Below are 17347 nucleotides of genomic sequence, written 5' to 3'. Positions count from 1 at the left end.
TTTGTGTTTCCATAGTAACGGCTTATAGTGTGAGAGGATGGACAACTTGAAAAACTGCACAGTTGCACATTAGTGTATCTTTTTACTCTCTTTAATGTCTCTGTGTGTCATATTTTCTCATATCCATCCATCCATCCATCCATCCATCCATCCATCCATCCATTGATCCATGCTCTCCTGAAGGCCATGATCCTTCACCCTGTGACGGTTGTGAACCCACAGTGGCTGTTGCAGGACTTTGTGATGGTCATTGACCCCTACTGGTCACCTCCAGAACAGCATCTAGCTGTCAGTTAAGGCAAGGTCAGTGAGTGATGTCATGACAGAAATCGTTTTGCTTGATGTTGTGCATGTGTGCAAAATGTGTTTCTAGTATAAGACGTGCTGAAGTTAGCTATCTAAATCCCTGGTCACAGATGTAAGCATGGATTTGTGAGTGTTTTAAAAACTACTCTTGCTTTATAGATTCAGCTTGAAATAAGGAATAAAGGACAGTTTTCTCTGCTGGCTGGTCCTTTTGTCCAGATCTGCTTTCAGCTCCATCCCTCCCTCTCTCTCCCTCTCTCTTCGGCCCACTCAAACTCCTACGCACCGCTTATCTACCTCTCACCTACATCCTCCTCTCTTCTTTTGCCTCTCTTTCAAACTCTCTATCTGTTAATACACACACTTCTCTAAACCCCTCTCACCAGCCAATCATTGATGCTACTATGCCAACATCCAGAACAACAGTGCTCTGTTTTAACTCCACATCATATAAAGGTAAAAAAGACAGAGAGAGAAGCTGGGCGAATTTTCCTCTTGACCCATGTCATTTGGACTTATGATGATCTGGCTTGGTTGCAGAAATAAACCACAAACTGCAGGTGACAGTATCAGTTCAGCATTTTCATTTTCACAGAAAATATTGAAGAACAAGGAAATGAGAGAAACTGAGAATCGAGAATTTGCTGCATAATGATGAGCTTATGATTAGACTGAGAGATATTTGCACAGAAGAATTGCATTTTTCCTTACAAATATCATCCACTAGTGCCAGCACCAGAGATGATAGCCGGGTGCATAAATGCATATAATTAAATATGGACACACACATGCACTCACACACACTCACACACACACACGCACACACACTCTGAGGGTAAGGCAGTGGAGTGGCTCCCATTTACACACGACTGTAAATTACCCAACACTTCTCAATCAATTATTCATAATCCGTAATTAATTATGAAACGATCAGTAATCCAACACCAGTCCACTCGGCTTGTGGTTGCCTAGTAACCATGACCCATATTAAATGCCACCATTGTTGCTGGTAACCAGAGGACCAATTTTTTTTTTTTCCCATAGGGCTCAGGGCTGAGGGTATTATCGTGGAGAGTAAATAACGTGTGTGTGTGTACATGCAGAGTGAATGCGTGGATGCCTGGGTGTACGCGTGTGGCCATATCATACTGGTCGCTTTGAAGGTTGATCACACAAGGTAAACAAGCGAGGCTGATTAATAATGCAGTATTTTGGCTCGTGCCGGGAATGAGTTGTGGCCTGCTAGAGACCACTAATGGGACGCGCCACGGGGAGCACGAGCGAGGAGCACGGCGCTCACAGCCAGACAATGATGCTATAACACGTCTATGGGGACACATAACCGCACAGCGCACTACTTTGTCGGCACTTGTTCTGGAACTGCATCAGCAAGTTCCCGTATGGTGCTCTGGAGGCCTGAATGAATGATTTATAAAAGAGTTTTGGGGTGTTGAGTGGCCATTTTTAGGAGGAGAGTATACGGTAGATCACTTTCCCTGCACTTTACCGCAACAGCACATTGAAAATTGACTCTGTGTGTCCTTTTCTTTCTCTATTCCCTCTCATTATCTCCCTCTCGCCACTGATGGCTCCTTTCCTATTCCAAATTCTCCATCGCTGTCTTTTTAAATACAACTTCCACATCCTTTTTCCACACCAGGAGATAAACACAGCCTGTAAATATAGAAGCTGTGTTTTCTACTGTCAAACCATGTCAGTGCCATGTAAAAATATCCTTCGATCTGGGGGACATCCTGCCTCCAGTGAGAAGACGTGGTGTGTTTGTTTGTGCGTGTGTGTGTGTGTGTGTGTGCCTTCTCCTGCAAGAGGTAGTTGTCTTTTATTTTCCACAGTGCGAATGTGTGTGGGCCTGTGTGGGAGGTGAAGGGAGGCAAAGGTGAGGAGAAGTAAGGAAAAAGTCAATGACATAAGAGAGATGGAGAAAGACTGAAAGAGAGAGAGAAGTGTGAAGAATAGAGGGAGGCAGGGTGGGGTGGAGGTGAGGGGGAAGCGGTGAGCACCGTGTGACCAGACTGTGGTTCCTTCCTCGCCAGCCTGAGAACCAGGAAGTAGAGCTGCTTGTTCTTGCATTATTGGGACTAACAGGAAATGCAGAGGTCTTCAGGAGGGGTAAAGTGTGTGTGACTGTGTGCGTGTAGACGGGAGCTTGTTGTTATTTCAGCTAATCATCATCATTATATTGAAGAGGCCAATGCACCTGAATTAAAGCTGCTATGATTAATGTATTTTTTATCAACAAAGGAATAAATTACTATTTGTATGTTAAAAGGGAGCATTGAAGTGACAAACTAATTTATTATATTTATTATTAGCTAATATCGGCTCTGCCCAGCGTTTTAGCTGTCAGCTTGTTTTTGTGTTGGTTTTCGGGGGCCGCAGCTCTGCTATTTTGATTCACTTTCATCGTTGTTAAAAGAAAAAAACTCTGATAAGCACAAAGTACGCTACCTGTGCAGTACGATACAGCTAAGTTAGAGAGTAGCTGGTGAACATAGGAGAGTATTTAGCAGCCAAAGCTAGCTATTTCTCTAGGCAGTTGGTGGAGAGCAAAACAGAGCTAAAAAGAGAGTGAATGTTGAACTTACAATCATCAGGGGGACAAAAAAACCATCTCTAGAAATGAATGCTAATGTTGCTCCATATGAATGTATAAATAAGCAACTACTTGCATTTGAGCCATGTAAATTTACAATGTAGAACATGCTAATTTGTCAGTGTTATGTTTCTGCCTCGTGTCCGCTGCCCAACTGGTCAAAAATGAATTCATGCGAGGAGATTTAATGAAATCCTATGGTTTGCAGCAAAATAACCCAAGGCACTTCTGCAGTTGCCAAAATGATATAAGTTTATAGTGTTTCATATGGCAATAACAGATGGAAAATACTTTGTCCAACTCTGACTCAGCTGTTAGCTGTTTGCCATCCAAAGAACACATGTCAAAGCTTCTTCTTCATATCCCTAGTGCAGCCATATTTCCCTTTGCTCGTGCAGTGTTTTTATTTATTTTGTCATTTATTGGCTTTTCTCTATGTATTTGTAGTTGTTTGATTTGATACTCGAGGGCTGGTTGTGATTTTATTGCCCTTCAAGTCCAACACAAAAACACATAGCCAGTGATTCAGTGGCCTGATGTTCAAGGGTTTGATTTTTGCTGTCTTGTATTCTGCGACCCATCGAATGCTGTCGATGCCTCCAACATATAATCGACTCAGTTCCATCCAGCCAAGTTCCCTCTGAGATTCCCTGCTTTGATGAGAGTGTAGAAATTAGGCTGCAACACATCACTGGGGATCCATCGCTTAAGGCTCTGCCAAGCATGTCGCAACCATCAGGCTCTGTGTGGATTCGGGTTCTGCTCTCTACTCCTGGGCTGGGTCTTTTTGTCTCTGCGTATGTGGCATTTCCTCAACACATTTCCAGCTGAGTAAATGAATGACATCTAGAGGGAGATGTTAGATCAGTGGATATGGCCTGCGATGTGGGCTTCTAGCAAGCCAAGAGATCATCAAAATAATCACTGTTGCCTGTGCAAACAGTGTGCAGGTGCTCAGGCACAACACAAGATGAGACAGGGCCCCCCACGCCAGCTCGCAAGGGCCAGGGAGCAGCAGGTTGCCTTGGGAACCCTCGGCTCCCTCTTTCTTGTCATTACTCCTTTGCACACTCCCCCTTTTTAATCTGCACCATGCTTTCAGTAACAACCCCCATCCCCCTTGATATATACACACAATACATGCATGCGCACACTCACATATAAAGAAGCTCTGACATACAAGAAGGCAGGCATCAATATGAGTACATGTGCACACATGCACACACGCAGACAACACACACACACACACACACACACACACACACACACACACACACACACACATCAGGCCTATAAAGATAACCATGCTATTATATCCATCACTGAGCCTGTAAACCCTCTATCAATCTGTCTGTGCCTACGCTGTATTTGGATTTCTGGCAGGAATTAAATAAAGCCATTGTGAGAGAGTATTCCTCTGACATACTTTATCAATCACACTATACAGAGCACAGCTTTTGATTTGCTTTATAAATGCAAAGTTCTCTATTCTAAAACATTATTCTAATATGATTGCGTTCTCATCTATTCATGTAATTGCTTTTTTTTTCTTGGATTTGTCTTTATTATGTATCCAATGGTGGCAAACTCACCCTTGTCTGTCTCGCTCTCAACCTTAGCCTTCATTATAACATAATCAAAGCCTCCTTGAACAACCCCCAACCCCTTAAGTCTCAACACCCCTCCGCGCATTTCCTTATCTATAGATAATATATACAACACTCCGGTCATCTGGCTGTGGATGTGACCTGTGTTTAGTGCAAGGCTCACTCTGATTGCCCATTCAAAAGCAGAGGGAGCAGGCTCAAATGATGTTGGCAACCTCTGGCTAAGTGCCCTGGCTCATCACCAAGCGAAATGACTGCACTTATGCTCCTCAAGCTGAAATTGTTCACATAGTAAATCTTCCTGAAATAATGAAAAGCAACCTGTTTTTGTTCCAAGTTATGGCCGTAAATCAAGGCACGAGTGTAAGATTTGGACAACGTGCGTGTTTTCCTTTTGATAGAAATGTTCATTTTATGTACTGTGAATGCAGGCTTGGAATATTATGGTGATATATCAACACTGTCCTGCAGCCCTTTGGTATGTTGTGTTTTATTTAGCTGAATTTTGGGCTTGATTAAAGATGGTTTTCTCTGCAGTATATCACGAAATATTGAATGTGTTTATGATATGCTTGGCTCAAGGCACAGACAGCACCCAGGACTGTATGGGTGGTGTGCTCAACACTGGAACTCTACTGCCTCTTAGTGGGCAGTGGCTGATTCAGAGGAAGATCACTTTGATCTTACATCTGGAGCTGAGAAGAGATTTCACGGAACACAAACCCTCTAAAAAAAGACAGAATGAAGCAAGTCTGAACAGTGCTTTCATTTTGACCAGAAGAAGCTTGTTAACAACACACAGTGACTGGATTCATTTAAGAATCAATTAGTCCTTTAACAAGGAAGTCAATAAAAAAACTGTCAGTTATCTTGATCAGTGATTTATTGTAATATGTACAAAAACCCCAAATTTTCTGGTCCCAGCTTCTTAAATCTGACCGTTTGATGCTAGTTTTTGTCTTACGTGATAGTAAACTGAATATCTTTCGGTTTAATACTGTCGACCAGACAAAAAAAAGTGATTTGAAGAAGAGAACTTTGGCTCTGGGATATTGCAACTGGCATTTTTTTTTTTTTTTTAACTATTTTCTGACATTTTTCAGACCAAGCATTTAATCCTATAATCAAGAAAATAGCTGCCAGATTAATCGAAGATGAAAACAATTGTTAGCCGCAGCCCAACAGTACCTCTTACTCTTGACTCTCTACTTATGCTGTCATTGGTTGGTTGCACAGTTTTCTCAAATTGCCCTATAATCTAAATTATGAATCTGACATCCACTTTCTGAAAAAAAGTTTCTCTCTATTGAAAGAAAGCTGCTCAACTTTCCGAGGACATGTCTGTTCTTGTTGGTATTTCAAGGCAATTTAGTTGCGCTAAAATTGCCAATAAGCTTTGAAGATTCATTTCCAACAAAAACTGGCAACATTTCATTGTGGCAGTGCTGCTGTGGAGGTGTGGTTACCTTCATTTCGTCTCCCAAAGTCTAAATCTCTTGCATGTATGGTTATTTCTATGGGAGGTGCCAGCTGAAGTCTAAACTCATGCAGGGAGTTGGCTGGGTCAACACACGACACTCCTGGTTATCTGGCTGACACTGAACACACACACCCACGCACATACACACTCACACACATCCAGTCATTTTGGGTCATGGGAACGCGACGGTGAGCTCACGCTGTGTTTATTCTGTACGGTTTCCTATTTGAATGTGTCCTTCTCACGGGACTGTTAATGGCTTCCCCTTTCCCAGGGCAGGGCAGTGCGATCAGACCTTATCCAGGTCATGCCAGGAGGGCAGGAGGTACCAGGAAGAATGAAGTAAGTCCTCTTCAAGGACTCCTTCTTCCAAGGTTTATCCAGGAATTGAGAGAGCAGACCTGCCTCAAGAAATATGAAGTGTGATTCCTGAGAGCCTGAGCACTTGCTGGGGGAGGGTTTCATAGCTTGTTGTTGTTGGCTTTATCGTATGCATGCATACGTTAAGCCGGTGATTTTGCTGAGATAGCTTAGTAGACTATTGGAAATGAAATATCTCCCTGAATGTAGGGATTCAGGACAGCAGAGAATGCTGTCCTGAATTTGTATTTGTAGCCGCCTGAGGTTTCACTTTTGATGCAGATAAACGCTGAATGATTTTAGTGTAGATTTCACTTCATAGCCTACTGAAGATTTATTGACTGAGGTTTGCTGTGGTGAGAGGCCCTATCCCTTCAAATGTCTAGCCTGAAGGTAAAGGATGTATCTTAGCAGAGAGCTGCAGGGGAATTGGCTCTCCAAAAGAATGCAAATGTGACATTTTGGGTTGAATAATCTTCAGTGATCTGGACAAATGTTGACATTTTGCGAAAGTGATCCAACTACAGAGACTTGACAGTAAGCCGTGGTAGTATACAGCTTTATTTTCAACTCGAACTTTTAACATACACGAAAAAGGTAAAACTTCATCCTGTGGAATACAAATTAGAAGGTATGTAGATCAGAGTAGAGGAGTAGGAGTAGAGGAGCTTTTCACCACATGAGGGAGCTATTGTTAGATGATTGCCACTTTGTCAAACAATGGACAGATTCCAGAGCAGCACATGTCACACAACTTTAAAACATGTTTATATAACCAAGTGCAGCACTCATGACATTTACTCATGAGTCATAGTCTTACAGGCAGGATACACGAACAGTCCAGCCTACAGAGGAGGTCAATGGAATTTATCTTGACTCTATCCATCCTGCACATACACACATACCTGCTCACATAAAGCTCAGGAGAGCTTGCACACATTCACTTAGTGCCCTTGAGGGAGTTTGATGTTCAGCATTGTTGCCTGAGGGAACGATAATGGCCTTAGAAACCATAGATTAGAATACCTCACACCAGCAAATGGATTAAAACGTCAAAATTTGCAGCTGTCCCCGGGGGTTCAGAGGTGCCCGAGGTTGAAATGGGAGTGAAATGAAACATGATAGGCACTTTAACTAGAGAGGTGAGGTAAAAAACTGTAACTGGTTTCTCATTAAAAAGCCTATGTTTAGTATGGGCTATATTAGGTCTGGTATTGATCGGACCGAGCCATGCACCTGGATCAATCTGTTTCATGAGTGGCCTGCTGGGTAATATCCCTGCCCTGTAGGTGCTTAGATTAAAGGTCATACCCCCTCCTACTTTTGCGCCTTCCTTCTCCCATCCATCACTTTTTCATCTACACTCGTCTCAATCCAGATGTCTTCTTCTCGGTCTCATTCAGATTGCATTCTGTTGTTCACAGCTGACTCTTATTCTCCACAGATAAATATCCTGATACCACTGAGAGCACCACCATTATCACTGATTGTGATGGCCAGATAATCTACACTGTTGTACCGCTGTCCGTATGTGGCAATCAGAGGTATTTTCACACTAAGTTAGTTTCAGGTGAAGTGGTAAATGGTGAGCATTTTGATGATTGATGGTTATGCGAATGATCCAGTTGCTGATAAACGTCTTTGTTCTCGTTTCTTCAAATCCGTTAAATGTGGTCATGTATTTTCATATACTATAATCAGTTTTTACAGTAACAAATGACTATTTTTAATGTGACACAGGTTGTTCGTAGATTCGTAGAGAATCATCATTCATCATGGTTGACTGGCAGCTCTTCCAGAATTTTCAATTTTTTATCCCAAAAAAAAAGCTCCTCTGCATTTGGTAGATGCAACAAATTTACATTGAGGCAACACTACACTAAACAATGATGGCATAAAAGTGTCAGAAATCGTACTTTACTGAGTACATATTCTACAGCAAGCAGTGAATGAGTGAAGATGGCAGTGATTTCAGACAGGGCTCATGTTAGTGGTGAGAACATAAGGAAAGTGGAGCATTTAGCAGATAAAGAGCCAGATATATAGCCAGAAGGCCAGAGACATGACTCCAAATGAATGCTAATGTTTCTCTGGGTCTGCTTGATGGCGTTGACACGTTTGCCATTTCAACTTACAAGGTGGTGGATAAAATATGTCAGCTGCCCCTGCTTAAGGCCAAAAATCAGATACTGCAGGTTTAAACAAAGCATTTAGACCTTATGTTTCCTCATGATATGTGCATCTTCCCACAATGCAATGTTGCCAGGCAGAAATATGGACTAATACTTTTAGCTAGAAAGCCAAATAAGTTAAAATAAGAGAAAGAAGACATCTTCATTAGAGTCCCTGTCTAGCTCCTTGCCAGTTTGTGGTGTGTGACTGCAAGGCTCCAGCCCAGCCAAGCCATTAATGTAACCGACATGGTGCTATACTGACTGTGTTACTAATGAAATGTCGATACAGACCACCGTCTACTTTAATCAAATGTTAATTGAGGGAAGTGATGGATTGCAGCTGCAAGGTTTGGTCCCAATATATCTCCCTTTGCCTTTTCTCTCCTGCCTTTCTCTGTCCTTGTGGGGGAGAATGAAAGAACTGTCAAAGCATGTAGCGACAGTGTTGAGCTTTTAATGCTTTCTGTAACGCTTCCATACACTTCCTACAGCCTACTTCAAAGGCAGAGCATTAATCATTCATGTCAGTCCTTGAAAACTTGTGTCTTGTTTCCAAACCTTTATAAAGACATCACACAATCACAGAAAACAAGTACAGTTCTCTTCATGACATTTTTAAAGCTCTTCTGATTTGCACCCTGTAGCCTATACTGTGCTTAACCCACTGTTGAGGCACCCGGTGCAGAGGTTAATGCATAAAGGTTGACGCCATCTATGAGAAAAATGAGAGACGTAAAAAAAAAGGATCAGACAGGCTGGCAGTACATTCACACTGGTGAGTTGCTCACCTCTAGATAGCTCCTGGTAGGTGGCGGTGCCCTTAAAGACAATAAACAGAACCACAACTACATTCATCTTCCTCCTCATGAGTGCTGCCGCTTTAACTCTCCAGGCATAGAAATAAACTCACTTGTGTCTTTGGATGGCAAGGATAAAGATAAGTAGCAGAGCACACTGGGGTCATTAGTGGTATGGAGGAGAAATGGAAAAGGTTAGTAATTCTTTCTTGTGTTAATCGGCTATCAGCATTAATGAGATGCAGTAGCTGAAGAGAAGGAGAGGGAGGTTTAAGCATCGGGTGCAAAATGTCATGAGCAAGGTCACCTCACCTCCAGAATGGAAATGTCGGCTCACTTTTTTTGTGTACATATGAGTAATGGTGTGTCTGAGTCTGTCTGAGTGTGTGTGTGTGTGTGTGTGTGTGTCTCCTCAAAGCCTGCAGTCTGGGTGCAGATTCATATCTAGTGAGAAATTAGATACTCTGTCTTGTTAACATCGACCTTTAGTCTAATTACTATAACTGCTAATTACGACCTCCCTCCCCTCCTCTGTCCTGCACCCAACACACACACACACACACACACACACACACACACACACACACACACACTTACCAGCCTTGCCACAGGGAATAAAATAATGCATGTCTTGTACGCTGCCTCTGTTAATGAGGAGTTTTGCATTTGCAAACACTAAACGTGCTGCAAACATGGGAATCATATATGGGATGCAGCATAACCGATTCCCAAATAGTTTGCTATTTTGGCCAGAACTAATGTCACTTGTGTGACCATTCATCATTTCCATTTTTGTCCCACTTGGGAAACATTAACTTAGTATATTTGTGTGGCTCCTGCAGGGGCCTCTAAACAAGTGGATTCTTTATAGGATCTCTGCAGCATGTTTACATTTGCACTCTGGTTTGCTGTGTTACTTTTCAGTGCACCACATTGCTGATGTCACCGGTGTTGCTTTTCGGTATCAGTTTGTCACAATAATTAACAGTCCCTTCTTAAATGTTCGAGGGTGCAGAGCATTTTTCCGTGGTTTGTCGGGGAATTTGATTCTGCTTCAGGCACCGCACAAATGCTTGGGCCAGCACTGATATTATAACACATGCTTTACTGTCTTTCTCCAGAATGAATCATGTTGCAGACCTTTTTGTCTGCTTCAGCAGTCAGCACAGTGTGATGTATTTCTAGGCAGAGTCAGTGGGGGGCACTGAATATCAGCATGTCAGTACTACTCTACTGAAAGTGTGAGACTATGAGAGCGTTAAATGGAAATCTAAGAGTGAATGGTGTTTCCTTTCCTCCAGCTCTGGGGCTGAATGGTGATGGCAGGTCATTTACAGTAGATTTAAATTTGACGGCCAGTTTGATGGTCCAGTCTAGTCTCTGGGGCCCTCTGCATTGTGAAACACGTTTGATGGAGTAGCAGAGGAGCGAAGTGGGAGTGGATAGACACAATCTGCCAGCTAATACTCCTGTAGAGTGCTGGAGAATGTGAGTGGATGGAAGCTGTGCAGCCTGGATAATCCAGGTGTCTGAACGTGTGTGTGTGTGTTCTGTATTGCTCGTGTGTGTTTCATCCTGTCTGTTTTGATTTGTACAGAACTCTGACCTCCATCAATCACTGTTGAGCCTGCCGGTTTGGGTTGAATGGCCAGAACAGAATGGTGCTAGCCCAGCTGTCTAGTACAGTAGCTGACACACATACAAACACACACACACACACACATTTATTGGATAGTGACACACACACACACACACACACACACACCCACACATGGCCTCACTGAGACCAACAGCACACCCATAAATCAGCCCCTTTCACACTCCTGAAGGACAAAGAGGATAAAATGAAATTCTTCACTCATATTTTTCCCTCACTTGTCACATTCTGTGTTGTATAAGAAACATAAATTTGTTTACTTGTTCTGGCTGATTTACAGAAGAGCACAACATAACAGCACATGAATCATTTTTGTCTTTTATTCCCCCCACGGTGGCTGCTGCTGACAGCTCTGTGGGTACATTGTGGGGAGGTGTTAGCAGTGCAGGCTTTCTGCTGCTGAGACAGTGCTGAAGGAGGATTTAGTATAATGTGCACCATTGTGTACCATCACTGGGGAGGAGGATACTGACTTTGTAGGTAGGGGCTTGGGTCTAAAGATGGATGCACTCCATTGAGACTGCGCTGCTATTTGCAGCAGAATGTTAACCTTTTAATGTATTGTTCTAAAGACGTTTTCTATCGTGTGGATATTAAACACTTCAGATCATGGAAGATGGCAAAGCCGCTTTACACAATTTCATTTCTTTCTTATTTCCTTTCCAGCATGTTTTTTTCTCCTCTCACCTTTTTATTGTCTTTGTTTTTTATTTCTGTCTTCAGAGACATGATGGGGTTTCATTTCATAACCTCACTTTATTAAATGTTCAGGATTAAAAGCAGCCACCTGACTTGAAAGGGATAAGCAGGCTTTTCTTGCATTTCTTTGGGGGGTTTCATAATAATTTTGGTGATTTTTTAAATTCTAAAATGTAAACACACCATTTAGCATAATCAGCTATTTATAATTAACATCAATTATCTGACTGATGTGCGTATCATTTAATGGCAAGGTGTGTTCTGATATTAAGGCAGGATATGGATAAATAAAATCTTAAGATCAAACTAAATTAACATATCAAATCATATCAGGCTATTAACACAAAATAGCAGAGATATACTTTAGAGAGCTCATATTGTTGAAAATGTGGATTGTGTAAAACACATTAGGGAGGCTTCATCGCTGAAAGGACTTTTCCAAAATTCAAACTGCAGAGGTTTGACATTGGCTTGTTGTCCTGCAAAAGCTCAGCCTACGTCACACTAGGCATCAGCCAAATGCCTGAAATGTGATGTAAATGCAAGGCACCTTTGTAGAGATGGTAGATGTGCTCTGGGGAGGGGAAATTGAGATGATTATTCAATAAAATAGCTGAGGGGGAAGTGGCTGGGGAGCAAATGGGAGGACAAAGGAGGAAAAAATAAACAAGGCTGTTGGTAGAAAATGATTCTACCGTCTGTATCTACCCAAGGATTGTTAAAAACACCTGTCTAAAAGGACACTTTATGTATCTAAAAATAGAAAATCATCCAGCCTTGCGGCCCCCTGCATGTATCTCCCCCAGCCTCCTGAGACTGTATCTCAGACAGCAGTGGTAATTGGTTCTGAGAGTTTTTGCACTAGCACTTTTAAATGAATTCTTAATTTTTGAGGCAAACATTTGTGGCGCCCCCTGAGGAAAGCGAATCTTTGTGTGGGAACTCTTCTGCCTTAACCTCGGGCTCTGCTGGCTTTGGCTGCCTGCAGCTGCCTAGCTGTCATCAAAGGTGAGACACAGATACATCAGCCATTCAGCCCACAGCGCGACCAGCTAGACATAAGGAGAAAGATTGGGTGAATGTGGTGCAGGGTATTTAGAGACAGTTGAGACACCACACTCAGCACACAGACAGTTGTTACCTTCCTTAAACTTTGTGATTTCTGTGGTTGGACTGGAGGAAACACGGGTCGGATTATAGATGAAACAGCTTGGACCAGAGGCTGAGCATGGGATTGATCATGAAAACAACTTTATAAGATTTCATTACATGGCCACGCCACATAATGTTTAATCCACACCATACAGAATTGTGACACACTTCTTTTTAATCCAGTACCATCTATACCATAATACCATACTAGTAGTACAGGTTCTGTGAGATCAACAGTATAAGATAGATGCAATCACATCAACATACTGTTACGTTAATAATTGCCCATTGTGGGTCATTTTGACTTCAGATAAACTGACATACAGTATATCAAATTTCGGAACAACACCAACCACAGTTAATTAACTGATAGTGTGCATGCTTGCTAGCTCAGAGTTTTCCATCTGCAGCTCTTTACTGAATGAAATGATACACATTTCTGAAAACAAAATGCGAGTAAACAGGGAATAAGCAATGTTTCCAGCTGGCTAATGTGTTAGCGGCTATCTTGAGAGCTACACTGGTTCACCAGCAACCACTTCAAGTGTGGCATCCCTCCTACAGGTGATGAGGATTCAGGCCTGTAGAGCCTGTTGATTGAGGGTGAAGCCTATGGGAAGCATATATCATGTTACCGGAAGCGTAATAACACCATTAGTGTGAAATTATGGCAGTGTTGCAAATGATCTGGTGTCATTAAAATGCAACTCCCATGCATTGGCCGTAAGACTCGTGCAATTGACACTTTTCACACACTTTCACGCACGGACAGGGAAGGCAGGCAGCAGCACCTTGGAGCAGCAAGTTATTCAGACCATCAGGGGAAAGCAAGAAATGTACACAAATTATATCACATTGTAATTTATTCCCATGCATGCTGCTCAGAGTCAGCAGCTCTTGCGGCAGCAGCACATCTCTCCCTCCTCTCGTGCCGTGTGCACGCAGACAGGTTTGAGTGAGTTGATATGGTTACAGGAGCCTCTGTGTCTGTCATTTTGGAACTTTCTCACGATTCCCAAGAAGAGGTTTTTGCCTATGCAAAATCATGCAACGTAATTGAATGCACTTCAAAGCTGAAATCTAGTAATATAAACTAATTTAACATTTTTGGTGCAAAGGGTTGTGAACATACTCATCTCTCTCAAACAGTCTCACAAATCTTACTCCAAACAAAAGCCTCAAAGCCACTCCTTCATGAAGAAACAGAATGAAATAGGCTTCCTGTGCACACAGGACAAAGTCTGAACATCAGGCTTTTTTCCAGAACCCAAAGCACACAAAGGCTCACACACATACCACTCCAAAATTCAAACACACCTTTCATACATGCAGAGTTTTGCTTCACTTTGCTCTTCAATTTCACATCAGCGACAAAATGAGATTCTCATAAAAAAAAATAGAGCTTTTAGTGTGATGAAGAGGTTAGATTAGATTAATCAGGCTCACCAATAATGGGACACTAGAACTGCGACTACAATTTGAAAACCAAATCATCATCAAGCATGAGTATTTATCCCAGCTCTAATTTATCAGACAGTACTCATTTGGTTAATAGCTTCATTTTGCTGCCAAGGTGTTGGAAGAAAATTACCTTTGTTGTCTTTACTTAAGTACAGTACTTAAGTGCAAACTCAAGGTACTTGTGCTTTACTTGAGTATTTCAGTTTTATGCAACTTTATACTTCGATATATACTTTATACTTTGGTGCATTGCTGTAGATTAAACCACTCATTAATATATAAAGTAGTTAAAATTAGCTCAACTTTAAACATTTACAGCAGTAAAATACATCAAACACATGAATGTAGCAGTAACATTAATCCAAAAGCATCATATATAACAGCAAAAAATTGACAAAATCAATAAGAAAAACATGACAAATCCAAACAAAGTAGTTCAGCTGAGAACTATTTCTTTCTCTAGTTTGTTTTTCTGGACTAAATTTTCCTGTGCGATCCACTGTCTTTCAACAATGTCTTTTTCTCCATTTGCTTTTTTTTTTACAATGTTTTTAGATGATTCTCCTGAGAGTCCCATTTTTCAATGCCTGCTTCCCCCTTGTCCTCCTAGCAAAATTACTCCATAAATTCACTAGAATTCAGGAAAACAGTCTGTAAAATTAATAATTTTCTGGGGGAAGATCCCCAGATCTCTCGGTTTAGACCTCGACTGGAGGTTGACAAGTGAACTGATCAAACATACTTATTCATCATTGACCATGATTATTGAAAGATTCAATTGGGTTTTTGTCAAGAAATACTTTCAAATCATGAATTTGGCTGATCAGCAAATTTTCCGGGGGGTTGAGAGGTGATGACCTTGACCCCTGTGGTGGGGATTTCACAGAATGCCTACTTATAAAATGCACATGTTCACAGATACCAAATCTCAGTCCATGCTAAATTCAAAAGTCTTCAAAAGCAACCCTGGAATGCAATACAGGACAGGAATACATGTACCCTCGTCTGCCATGGTTTCATGGTGATTTTTAATGTTTTGGCTGCTGTCTGTCTCAGAGCTACTAGATGCTAACTCCAACAAAACTGCATCAAATCAACGGAAGAATCCTTCAGCTGCTCCACTGAATTCAAGCCTGTGAACACGTAGACGGATTTAAAGTGTAATTCCTTGTGTTATCGCCTTCTCTGCCACTATTGTGAATGGCAGAAGTCAAACCAAATTAAGTGCTTGTTTTTAAAAAAAAAAAAAATTGTTAGCTTTTGATGAGTTCAAAAGTCCAACAAATCAATCAGCAGCTGTAAGCTTATAGTAAGAATTGCAGACAATTAACAAAAGTAATTTAGCTGTTAAAACAGACACTTAAAAAAAATACAAGTACAGTGAAAGCAACATATTCAGCAGAAGACGAACGGATTAATTTCATTGACAGTCCTTGGACTGCACACAGCTTGAACCAATTAAGAGAATAATTGCATCAAAATAAGATGAGCTCTGATTAAAACAGAGGTTTTCTCTTAATTCAACACGCCATTGATGGTGGTTGTCAGGTTATTTAATAGCGTACCCTTCATACCTCATGTTAATGTTTATTTTATATGTTTTAGAGACTGTTGTAATTAATGGGTTTTTATAGATTTTTAGTTTTAAACTCCTTGGGAAAGCTGCCCTGTGAAAGTGCAAACTGTGTAATATATAACTACCAAGTACAATGTTTGCTTAACAGAGTTGTGATTCTGGAAAATGTCTTAATATAATTTTGTTTGCCGACATGTGTTGCATTGCTGTGTAGCTATTGTTCGAGCAGCTTATTTATCATCAATCTATGTTTTAATGTTAGTTTTTGTTAATAGGGTGTCTTCTGTGCTGGAAAATGAACAAATATAAGTTAACACTTTTAGTGCTGATGGTTCGTGAGTTCAGTGTTTGTGCCCACTTACAGGACACTGTGGATACGTGACTGCAGCTGCTTGGTTTGCTTATCAGAGCTTTCAGCTATGACTGTTCTTAAGTATTCTGCCATCTGTAATAAACATAGACCCATCCTGCTCATGTCCTGTTTTGGACCTGTCAACATGGTACTTTAGCTGAAGTGTCTGCACTCTGGGGACAGCTGTGTGAGTCATTTCCATGTGTCTCATTTTTGATGTTGGGTCTTTAAGGAAACAGCGCTGAGCATCCAGCAGGAAGGGATTCCTTCAAGCTCAGACATCAACAACATCCAGGGTATTACACTCATAACGTAAGGTCGGAGGAATGGGAGTGAGTGGAAATGATGCCAGAGTGGCCCGCTGCCAAGGTCGGCCAGGAGCACTCTTACCCAGAAACGCTTGAATGTAAACAGAGCACATCAAGGCGACGGAAATGCTGGGTGTCATGACTGACGTACTTTATCTGTGAATAAGTGCTGGTAAATGAGGTTTGTTGTTCCTGTTTGTAGGAACTTGCTTCAGTCATCTTACGTGAACCTTAAACTTACTGTTTTCAGGCTCCTGTGTGATGGACACTTACATCATAATTCCAGGGATGTGGGCAGGAAGTGTGTGTGCACTTTAAAATAGCATGTAGTTTTTTCTAGTCTGATGAATATTGAAGAATATTAATAAATGTTAATTAGGGCTGCAGGTCACAATTCTCTTCACTATCGATTAATCTACCAGTTATTTTCTTGGTTAATCAGAATCAGTTTGTCCGTAAAAGGTCGCAAAATAATGATAGTGATCACAGCTGCTATTGTGTTATGCTAACAAGTATCAAGCTCTGATCTGTTTCAAAGTCTTCGAAAAGGTCTTTTGTCACGTCCAAACGATTGGCAATATTGTACTCTGACAGAAACTTTGATATAATATTATAATGGCAGATGTAAAGACATCAATGAGCCCATCTGATTTGCCGTGAGACTCACAAGCCCGTCCCACTGTACATAGTGACCCCCATAGCGTCTCTACATCGCCTACACAAACAAATTTATGGGCTAGCGAGATGTCATGTGTACTCAAGTGAAAATGGATCAGTCTGATGCATTGATCAATAATGGGTACT

This window comes from Chaetodon auriga, chromosome 18 (genome assembly GCF_051107435.1).
Source record: "Chaetodon auriga isolate fChaAug3 chromosome 18, fChaAug3.hap1, whole genome shotgun sequence".
NCBI classification, from domain to species: domain Eukaryota; kingdom Metazoa; phylum Chordata; class Actinopteri; order Chaetodontiformes; family Chaetodontidae; genus Chaetodon; species Chaetodon auriga.
Note: the sequence above shows the minus strand (reverse complement) of the source record.